The 12,128-nt window shown below is 39.7% G+C and overlaps 1 pseudogene; it reads right to left on the reverse strand.

Moving 5' to 3' along the window:
• Nucleotides 1–6,633: 6,633 nt before the first annotated feature.
• Nucleotides 6,634–8,040, reverse strand: LOC125832815 (putative DNA (cytosine-5)-methyltransferase CMT1; annotated as a pseudogene).
• Between the last annotated feature and the right edge of the window lie 4,088 nt (nucleotides 8,041–12,128).

Genomic DNA, 12,128 nt, shown 5'->3' on the forward strand with positions numbered 1-12,128 from the left:
GCATCACTGGTGACCTCATAATGTTTGCCCTCGATAAGTCCAACTGAAGCTGGTGGAGAGTATTTCGGGCCGTACAACATTCTGTTAATCTAAACCTCAGAAATATCTATTGATTTGCCCCTATCTATGATTGAGTTGAGTGGACCACATGTAATAACCATGTCTTTCTGTCCACGCTTCGTGGTCTCTATATCCGCAGCAAAATTCATCAATGTAGCTGCATAAGAGGAATAAAATTCTCTGGTCAGGTGGGTAGATTATTCGCCAGGTGCATTATCTATCAAGTCGAACTGATGGAGCTAAGATATCCGATAAATGTCCGAGAATTCTTTGATATCAGTTAACACCAACCTAGTCTCAGGCATGATTGCTCGATTCTTGAAGCCTCCAGTTTTGTTCACAATGCGATTGTCGAAGAACTCTTTAGACCGGTTGACAGTCCACATTGAGCGAAATAGGCAATCAGTTGTGGTCTCAATGCATGGTTAGGATCCTGAGCGTTCACATACATCACCATGGTATCATCATCAGTGATTTCCTCCTCATCCTCTCTATTAACTGCTTTTCCTCGTACTCCAGTCTCATTTTCTGTATTAGACACAAGTGGAGAGGTACTTGTGTCGTCATGAGAACCCTTTTTAGATTCAGGACAGCCCCTCGAGTCATCTACAGATTAGTTACCAGTAGCAGCATCAGTTTGACTTCCCGAGTTTTCCTCGTTATCAGAACTACTACCTCTCTCTTCAGCTTGAAAATGAGAGTCCTGGAGAATAGCTCTCCTAGCTAATGATCTAATAGCCCGAGGCGAGTGATCTTCAGGTGTAGCATTTATTTGCACCTCAAACCCACTCGCTTTGGAGTTGTCATGACCATCTGATTGCGAAGCAGTGACGGAGGAAGGTTTGTTAGCATTGTTTCTTCTGGGACCTATTGTACCTGAGAAACAAGGCACAAATTTAGTTCAATCATTAATAAAATGATAAACTAGCGGGCACTAAGACTTCCTTTGTGTAATATCATTGTGATGCCTTGCCTTAAGAATGTCATCACCCAATCTATCATCGAGAAGGGCCACAAAATCAAAAGACGAACACAAACTAAGTACAGAATAAAAATTAAAATTACAAGCAAAGGGAATTCTACGAGAGCTTGCACGGGCCGTGGTATGACCCACGGACCATGAAATCCCTCGTTGAGTTGAAAGAAGATTAGTGCGCACAAAGAGTCGTTGACCATTTTACCAAGGGATGTTCAAGGATGGCTTCATAGCCCGTGGAGTGCACCACGGTCCGTGATAGTGCTCGTGAACTTTAACTGAAGGTTGGGTTGATTTCAAGTGTGGTTTACGATAGGTTTCACGACCCGTGATGTCTTCCACGGTTCGTACAACCTGTCGTAGTCTTACACTTTGAGCAATATGTCAGTCACCTTTTTCCCAACCTCGAATTTTAGCACTTAACCCCCATTTTTGTACAAATACAATATCTTCCTATACTTTATGCCTTACCCTACTTCTTATTCAACGAAATTAAATAAACTAAAGTTCACCACCTATCAACAAATTCGACCCCCTGTGATTGACCAACACACAAGAATAACTAAAACTTCAAAATTCGACTTACCCACTCCAATTAAGTATCAGTTAGAAATTAATCATTACAAAGGCATGCTGAAGTCATTATACATTGGTGTATATCAGATGTAACGTTCTAAACCATGTAAAATCAACTTAATTGGAAATAGTGAGACAGCCAAAATCTGGAAGTAGCTTGACACACTTGCATAATTGAGCACTTAGGGTTTCGATTCTTGGGTGGATATAGGATTTATAGATGAATGGTAATTGATTGTACCTTTAGTTATCCGTTATGGAGGATAGGAATAGGTAGAAACCGACTTATATGCATTTGGAATTGAATAAATATGTTTCATTGTGAGTTGGGTTATGCACGGGTCGAGTCGGGTCAAATATGGGTAGCACTAGTTGTAGAGTACAGACCGTGAAGTTACATGTGAAGGGTGTCACGGTCCGTACGACCATTCGTGATACTAACTCAGATCTAACACTTGACTGCGGAATACCATGGATCATGAAGTTACCCATAAAGGGCGTCACGGCCCGTGAATCTGTCCATGTCTGCGACTTTGAAACTTAACATTAATACCTGAGGTTCACGAGAGGTTATATGGACCGTACACACCTTAATGGACCGTGAATCCTTCCATAAACCTTATTTGATGCAATTTCCAGTAGCTTCCAAACTTAAGCTTCAAGTTGACGGACCGTGAAAGTGCTCGTGAAGAGCACCACGGTCCGTGAAGTTCAGTCTGCACCAGATCCTGCATTTTTCCACCTATTCTCTCCTACACACATCAGTACACAGTGACTCTATAAAAACAAGGAAAAATAAGGCAAAAGTGAACATACCTAATACAATTACATCTTGGGTTGTCTCGCAAGCAGCGCACAATTTAACTTCGCGGCGCGACACAGGCTACTCGATTACTCAGACTTCCTCGAGTTTGCATTCCTCGACAATATTCACATCATTAGGGACACCCAAATATGCCTTGATTCTCTGGCCATTAGTTTTGAACTGCTCGCCTTTATCATTCTCTAGCTCAATAGCACCAGATTGAAAAACCTGTGTGACCTTAAAAGGTCCAGACAATTTAGATCTCAGCTTTCGTGGAAACATACGAAATCTGGAGTTAAAAATTAACACCAAGTCATTAGGAGTGAAGCTTTTTTTCTCAATATGCTTGTCATGATATAGCTTCTTCCTCTCCTTATACAATGCTGATCTCTCATAAGATCTTAGACGGAACTCATCCATCTCATTGATTTGTTCCAACCTCAAGTCTTTAGTTTCGCTCCAACTAAGGTTTAACTTCTTCAATGCCCAGAGTGCTTTATGCTCAAGCTCAACTGGCAAATGACATGCCTTTCCAAACACCAGTTGATATGGAGACATACCAATAGGTGTCTTTAAAACTGTCTGATATGTCCATAGAGCATCATCTAGCTTCCTTGCCTAATCTGTCCTATTGGCATTAGTTGTCTTGGCCAAGATTGCTTTAATCTCCCTGTTGGAAACTTCCACTTGTCCACTAGTCTGTGGGTGATAAGGTGTTTCCTCCTTGTGTTGTTTTACCCCATATTTTGTCAGAAGAACAATGAACACTTTGTTACAGAAGTAAGAACCACTATCACTGATAATGGCTCTAGGTGTTCCAAACCTTGGGAATATGTTCTTTTTCAGGAACGCAACAACACTCTTTCCATCGTTCTCAGTTAATGCGACAGCTTCAACCGATTTGGACACATAGTCCACTGTAACCAGTATATATCTCTCCCCATAAGAACTCATAAAGGGCCCCATGAAATCAATACCCCACACGTCAAACAACTCCACCTCCAAAATGGGTGTCATAGGTAACTCATGGGGTCGAGAGATGGCTCCTTGCCTCTGGCACACATAACAGCTCCTTACTATATCCATGGCATCCTGGTGTATTATGGCCCAGTAGTACCCACATTGAAGTATCTTGTGAGCTTTTCGAGCACCACCTTGATGACCACCAATTGAAGATGAGTGACAGGCCTCCAAAATGTGCAACATTTCAGCTTTTGGAACACATCGCCTAATTATGTTGTCAGCACACACCCTATACATATAAGGCTCATCCCAAAAGTACTTGCCAACATCATGGATGAACTTTTTCTTTTGCTGATATGTCAGCTCCTCATGCATCAAATCACTAACATCAAGATCCTGATCTTTATACATGTTCTGCTGTCCCACAGCATTCACCTTTTCAGACTTGGCAACAATGTGCTCTGTGAGCAGGTCAATTTGAGTCCTCATATGTGACATGTCTTGGTCCCTTTCTTCTTCTCTCTTCCTTTGTTAAGCTGAGAGCTCAAATGATTACCCAAGCTCTCCTACCTCTGCATCTGCATCTGTAGTGTACCATGCTCTATTGTTCTTTGAGACCTCATCCAATAAATGCATGCTCTCCACAAATGACTTTCTCATAAATGAGCCTCAACAAACTGAATCAACAACATGTTTAGTAACATAATTGAGAGGCATATAAAAGGCCTATTTAAAATGCCTTGCGGTAAGATCATGGTTGGGGCATTTCTTCGGCTTCTGGCTCAACCTCCACCAAGTATCATGCATTGCTTCTCCTGGTTGCTGCTTGTGTGTACTAATCTTGTCCATTATCTGCAGCTCTTTTTATTTTGGGAAGAATCATTCCAAGAAAGCTTCCTTCCACTAATGCCCAGTTCTGATGGAGTCATCTGGCATTTCATTCAACCAGTTAGTCGCCTCTCCAGTAAGAGACAATGGAAACAGGCTTAATCTCATTGTTGTTTGGTTGACCCTAGGAATCTCTCGTGACTTACAGAATGCCACAAAATTCATCAAGTGTTGATTTGCATCATCACCACCTGCACCTCTAAACATACCTTTCAGGTTAAGCAATTGGATGATGGTGCTGGTAATTGCGAACTTAACACCTGGGGGTAGTGCATGTAACACTATGGCTCCAGTGGCTCCATCTAAGTCAGCATCATCTTCTTCATACATCATATGAGCTGGATGCTGAGCTCTACCCTTTTGGGCTATTGCTTGGCGCTAGGGATGGACTACTCCTTCCTCCCCTCTATTCTCCTCTACTACCCTAGATTTATTGATTCCAACATTTTGCTGGAAACCTGACCTAAGTTAATTGATTCTTGTCGTTTGATGTACATTCCTTGCAGCATCAGTCTCAGCTTCTAGTCTAGTCTGTGTCTCTGAGCCTCTAGTTCTTGTGCATTAACCATCTATTGAAGAGTTCTCTCAAACTCAGGGTCGTAAGGAAGCAATGGAGCTCCTTTGCTTATAGTGTTGGGCATGCACAATCTGACTCTCCTGAAAAAGATACAAAGACCAAACAAAATGTTGAATTAGGAAATATAACTACAATAGAATAAAAGCTACTAAAACACATCTGAGTTGAAATTTCCCGGCAACGGCGCCAAAATTTGATACATCCAAACTTACACTTCAAATAAGAAGTGTAAACGGTCGATGTTAATTTATAGAACTCAACTAGAGTTGAGGTCGATCCCACAAAGAATTTCTTTACCAATAATGTTTCACTGTCACATTTATTCGAATGTGGTTACTATCTCCTAAATAAATAACAACGGAAAGTAAATTGGGTTTGGTGGAAATGTTATAATTACCAAACTAGCTGTAAAAATCTAGATTCGCGACTAATAGACTATTACGTTGTAAGATTGATTTAGTTAATTAAGAGAAACCAGGACTGTGTTCAGCATAACATTAATTCAAGTGTTCTTCCGTAACCGAGCATCAGGCATATCAATGTTTACAAAATCATTTCTAGTTAAATTTATTTGATACTTCTCAGCTAAATCAGATAATTATCACTCATTTTTTCTTGACCTTAGAGTGTTAATAACATTGACCCTCACTTAGAATGATATGGTGTTAAAGATCTTTTCTCTCGAACTCAATATTTAACACTAATTGGATAATTTAGTTCTGCTTTATCCCAACTGGTATTTTTCTCTCGAACAAATACCATATATAGGCTCATCTACAGCGTGCACTGACTAGATTCCAATGATATCGAAAGCTAATAACTACAGAATGTAAACACAGACTGCTCTTTACTCATTTTACGGAATCGTGACTAGAATTTTGTAATGGATCCCACAACCCCAGATGTGGGATTTAGCCACTCATGCTTTCACGTAAACATTCAGTAATTAGGGATGAAAACATACAGAAAAAGACTTACAAATGTAATTAACAAATCAACAATTACTTTGTTAATAAATCCAAAAATCGAAAGTTAAGAGTAATGATGTGTTCCTAGTCGTAAAAACGTAAGATAATGATCCCTCTTCCTTCATTAAAATGAACTAATTAATTCAAAAAATGTTTTTAAAAAATAGTCTTACTCGAAGTAGGACTAAACTTTCGGGCCCTTCCACGGCCACTTCCACGACCTGTCACTGTGGTCTTTCCTTGAAACTCTCCAAAGTTGGATCTTCAACACTTGACCCTGGGAATTCTTCACGATCACCAAGACGGGCCGTAATGAGGACCACGGTCTCTGAGGCCATCCGTGGTCTTCACTTGGGCTAGACTAGATTCCAACTCTCATCACTTTAAACACTGGATCCACTTCATGATAAACTCCACAGATCGTGATGACGACCACAGCTCGTATAGGTGGTCGTGGTCTTAACTTTGGCCACGATCAATTTGTAACTTCTTTGCCCCTTCACTGGTTCATGCCTGCACCACGGTTTGTAGTGATGGCCACGACCCATAAGATCACCCGTCGTCTTTTCTTGCAATTTCATTGATTTTTCATCTATGCCATCTTCTTTCACTTCTATCTGCTTCACATGTACAAACACTACCAAACAAATTATATCCACATAAATACACTTGATACTAGTATTAATTCTAAACTTTCAAGCATCGAATGTGCTAAGATTTTGCGGCACATCAGCCCAACATCAGTGAAAACCAAATTGGGATGCGTCTGGCTCTAATACAATGTAAGATATGACACATGGGCCTAACTCAACCCCAAAATCTAGCTCATTGATATTTCAAGTTGTTTATTTTACGGGTCTTATAATGGATTTGCTGAGTTTCAAAAATGATCAAATCAACTTATGCACAGGCAAGGAGGGCACCTAAATATGGCGTCTACTTCCCAAGGTAATGGAAAAATACATGCTTTTAAGCCCTTGGTCACAAAATCCTTTATTTTGTCTTGGCAACCAGCTAAGCCTTCCATCGGCTCCTAAGTGTCTTCCTCCGGGCCATAACCCTTCCAACGTACCTTAAAGTAAAAGGAATGGCTTATTTATTTCATTTGGGTCTCTATAACAAACTTATAAAATCTCTTCCACATCAAAATATTCTCATTCATCACTGTCACCAGATCCCCCAACATTATTTGCACCATCATCATCATCTTCCATATCCTCATCTCCTAGTTTCAGTGAAGGGTGTGCTGGTTTATTGCTTTTCAACAAGAAGCAAGATGCACAAAACTCCTCTAACTCCTTGAAAAGAAATAAGAAATCTTCAGTAGATTTATTCCTTACCTCAGTTTCTGGGTGGTTGACTGTTAATCTATCACTAGCATATCAATTTAGGTCAATAGTCCATTTAGTTACAAGTTTAACACCACAAACATCAGCACCCAGGCACAACCCAGTGGACATTCCACCACAACCGAAATAGAAATCCAAGATCTTGTTTTCTTGCTTCTGTTCATTGACCTTCACAACATCACTGTCACTTGATATGGTGGAATTTGATACACTATCAGGACTTGAAACATCTGATAGTAAGCTAATAAATGACAAGAATAGGACCACATACTTCATGTCATAGTAATAGTCATATTTTTATCTCACACTTTCCTTGAATTGTAAGCTTACATTTGAGGGTATTGTAACAATCTTAATATTCTTTGCAAGGCAATCAAGAGGGTTGTAATCCGTAATTTCTGATAAAAATAGACATTTGTTGTCAATAAACTAGTTATGAGCTTTAATTACATTATCCTTGGCTATGTAAAACCATTGAGAAATAAAATAATTCATATCATTGACACATTGAATGAACTCAACAATCTAACATATATAATCATCTTCACCATCTAAAGCCTTTACATGGTCATCATCCCCAAGTTTATAATGAGATTGTCAACCAATGCCTAGGTAAAATAGCACTCCGCTTGGATTAATTAGTTGGAATCATCTTTGCAATGTAAGATCATAGGTGCTCCATTTTCTCTCACACTATCATTTATAATGTATCGATGAGGCCATTTCTCCCTAGCTTTATTATCGACAACACTTTATCCGCAAAACACACAATCGTGCTACTCATTCACCTAAACAACAATTCTTCTCACCATCTTTTGATTAGACGATTCATCGTTCAAACTATCAAATATAATATGCTCATCTTCTATAACCTCATCATCATCACAACACTCGATCGGAAAGCCTTCCGTTACTTTATCCACAGTTGGATCATGTTTTCCACTACGACTGGATGTCGTTTAGAAAATTCTAATGACTCTCCTAGAGAAGCTTTCCATTGGCTCAACATTGATTTAACTTTTCAAGAACAACTCATCTAATTCTAGGTGTTCAATGATCGTAAATCAGTATAAAACCCAACTATATGAGTTGGGGTCGAATCCCAGAGGGAGCGGTACGTGTTTAAGATTCAATTGGGATGTATAAATATGGTGAAATAAGTTATAGGAATACAAATTGTTGAATAAAGATATCATTCAAATCAAGGGGTGACACAAATGTCAAATGGGGGTGGGTTTGGGTTTTGATTATAAACTACAAACAATGATAAACAATATGAATTAACAATAATGAGACAGGTTCTTGGGATGTGATCGATTATAGGCAATATAGACATATGGGTAATTGGAACTAAAAGTAAATAGCTAGATATTAGTGAGTAGGCTAGGCTATAGTGGAGGTAAATTTTCTCTCAAATAGTTTACCCCGAATCAAGTAATTTTTCTCGAACATCAACAAGCATACAAAATAAGAGCCGCCCACACCTTAATCCATTCACTATCTTGAGCTGAATGTGTGGGATTGGGTTTTGGATTCAGTGTCTCGGACTCAACCCAGGTCAACCCAATACCTATAAACCATTAATCAAAAACCTTAGTTCTAAAACCTCTCTCTCGAGCAAGCCAAGAACACAAACATAGAACTGCATTTTCAACTACAATTCTTAGGTCAAACCACAACTTATGATTGAACTCACTTTTAAATAGCATTTAAACTAACAATTAGCAATACCCATAAGTTGAATCAGCCCATAATTACATAATCTCACCCCCAAGAATTAGGGTTTTAGCTAGACATTATAAAAAGGTAGAAGCAATTATCAAATTGATTATCGATCAACTAGGTAGGAGTGATTTCATCTTAACAATGTTCCAAAATGATGAATCTCAAAGAAACACTTCCAATTTCTCAAAAGTGAATTTTTTCAATCCTTCAAAGCTAAGGAAAAAGTATCTCAGACGTCTCAAAACTTGATTAAAACTGTTCTAAAGAGTATTTGATACTAAACTAAATGTTAAAAAATGTATTTATAGTCGCCGAAAATAAGCTACAAAAGTTCATTCAGCGAAGTAAGTTGGGCTCGCCGAACCACTCGGCTAGCTGCCCTTTGGTCTCTTCCATTAATCTTCTGCCTTGGCATTCAACATCCTCAAGGTCTGTAATTGTGGGCGATTTATCTTGGCTTCGCGGAATCACTCGACGATCCTCCAACTGCTCTTTTTCATCGCCAACTTGGTTCTTTCCTTCAGGTCTTGGCACACTAGAACTTTAGGTGGTCTGATGTGCCACTCAGCGACACGCCCAGTGCTCTTGGCGATCCTCAGGCTCGCCCATCTTCATTTCTTCAGCCTGTTTTGTTCCTTTTTGCTAGTTAGTGTCCTTGCTTTGTTCCTCATCCATATTCCTGAAAATCAAGGAATTAAAACCAGTTATTGGCACAAAATAAGCATTTGAGGACACTAAATCTATTTTAACAAAGCCCTAAATGAGTCCAAATCTCTGACTCATCAACACCCCTAACTTAAACTTTTGCTTGTCCTCAAGTAAAACTCAAGTTCAGCAGATAAAAAAGGATGTCTCAAACAGTGCTACAAAAGACTCAATCATGAATGCACACAACACGACTCAACTTACTCATGCAAGAATCAATTGTGCACTCAAAGATTCAAGTTGTGACTCACCATTATCAAAGATTCTCAAATTCACAATACTTGCTTCAAATGCAAGTTCAAGCTCAACAAAGGTACTCAAATGCTCTAACAACAAAGACGACTCCATATTTACACACAATTCTTCAACAATTTATAGTTCTGGAATCAGATACAACTCTCACACTAACAAATATGAACACATGCATGACTTCACCCATAAGTTTGCCCTTATTTTCCAATCATTAATCGTTTCAGCTCACTCAAGATAAAAAAAGGTCTTTTTAAGGCTTTTAATAGGGTTGAGTGTTAAGGTATGGTCATTTAGGATCAGTGGTTGCTATCCTCAGGAAATGTTGTATGAATATCACTTGTCTTCCTTTTCTTCAACATTTTTACTCATGCTCAAAATTCACCCCATTATTCAACTTCTAATGGAATACCAGACACCCCATTTGTTTTTACAACTTTTAATACTTTTTCATTCTTCTTTTTTCTCTCTTCTTTTCTTTCTCTTTTTTTAAATCGGAGGGGTTCCAACTTTTTCAAGACCATTGCTAGAAGGGGGAACTTTCACATTATTGATTTACCTTATTTTTTCACCACACCCCTAACTTAGACTTTTGGCCTAAGTTGGATATTCTTACAAACCACACTTCATGAGGATTATGGGTGAATAGATAAAGAGGGGTCTCAATTGCTCAAGTTTCTTCCAAGAAAAGGATAAGGCTCAGAGGAGGTTCAAGCAAGGTTCATACATCTCACAAGGTTGGCCACAAAAGAGGTATATTGTCAAATTGTTTTGCTCTTCAAAATTGTTGCCTAAAATAATTTGAAGACCTTGCATCACATAGTCAACCAAACCAATAGGGCAAATTCTAAGTGTCATCGTACAAGGTTCACAGTAAGCCCATCACACAAGGCATTGGCACCAATATCAAACGAGACTCCACACTTTTGATAGTATGTAATATTCATCACAAGAGACTTTATTCGATAACCGACTAGTCACAACAAGATGTAAAAAAGCCACATATTATCTGTGCAACTTCATTTTGCCTCATCGTAGCAGCGCATTCATTTTTGTTCGATTAAGAGCACTATTCAAGTTATCGATATTGAGCATAACCGATACTCAAATTTGCACAAGAACAACCACAATCGAAGACAATAAGAGGTGGCAAATTTTTTTAGGGTCAAAACCATTTCTATTCAAAACAAGGAGCCTTAAGCTCAAGCATCCACAAAACAAGATCAAAACACAGTTTAAAACACAAAACACAATATATACACAAGAGGTAGGTATAGAAATACCTTTACCTCACCCCACCACTAAGAAAAACAATTGTCCTCAAACACAACAAAAGTAATCAAAAGTCAACAAAAATGACAAAGGGGAAGGTAACGAAGAATCATGTCTACATAGTCACTCCATCTGTCGGGGCATCGGTGCCCATTGTCAAACTCTGAACTTGGGCATCAGTGCCCGGTGCAACATCAACACTAGATCTACTAGAGCTTGCCATGGGTGTATCTGCCAATGAAATCTACACGGCTGAATCTACCATAGACTCTTCAACCTCTGTACCACCCTCATATGTGTCCTCCTCTTGGAAACTGAGTTGTTCATCATCCATCTCTTCCTGATACTTAGTAGCAGCCACCTCCTCAGCTCGAACCTCATCTTCGACGGTAGACGGAGCCACATCCGCATCCGCTGGCATATCGAGGATCACCACAGTCCAAAAATTCATCAACTTATCTGTGGACTTCAGCTGGTCCACTTCCTTTGTCAACTCAGTAATTACAGCCTTTAGGCCGTCACCTCACCAGTGGCTCCCTGGCCTTGCTCACATACCTCTATACTTCCCGTGAAGGCATCAATAGACACACTAAGGGGTGTCACAGCAGCAGTGATGGCTCTCTCAATCATCCCAGGGACTGTAGTCTCTAGCTCTGAGGCAAGCCTATCAGAAGAATGGGCTAGATACTCTATCCATAGTATCGAAGCCTGAGTAAGTGGAGGTCAGAGGGGAGTAGCACTAGCAGCAAACCTAGGAGGCAGGGAGCAGTAGCAGCACTCTGAGTCATGGAAGGAACAACACTAGATATACCTGAAGGCCCAGGGGCCAAAGTACGCAATACTGCCTCTGCAGGTAAAGTCCTAATGTCCACGGCTGGGGAAGAATCCACCGGGGTTGCCTTCTTCTTCTCCACCTCATCCTTCAAGTAATCAATCTCAATACACTGGATATCGGTAGAGGAGGTGGGAATCACTTCCACATCCTTCTTCTCATCACGGAGCACTCAGGCTCCTC

Source organism: Solanum verrucosum, unplaced genomic scaffold (genome assembly GCF_900185275.1).
Source record: "Solanum verrucosum unplaced genomic scaffold, falcon-dt-bn FXZP01000025.1, whole genome shotgun sequence".
NCBI lineage: Eukaryota > Viridiplantae > Streptophyta > Magnoliopsida > Solanales > Solanaceae > Solanum > Solanum verrucosum.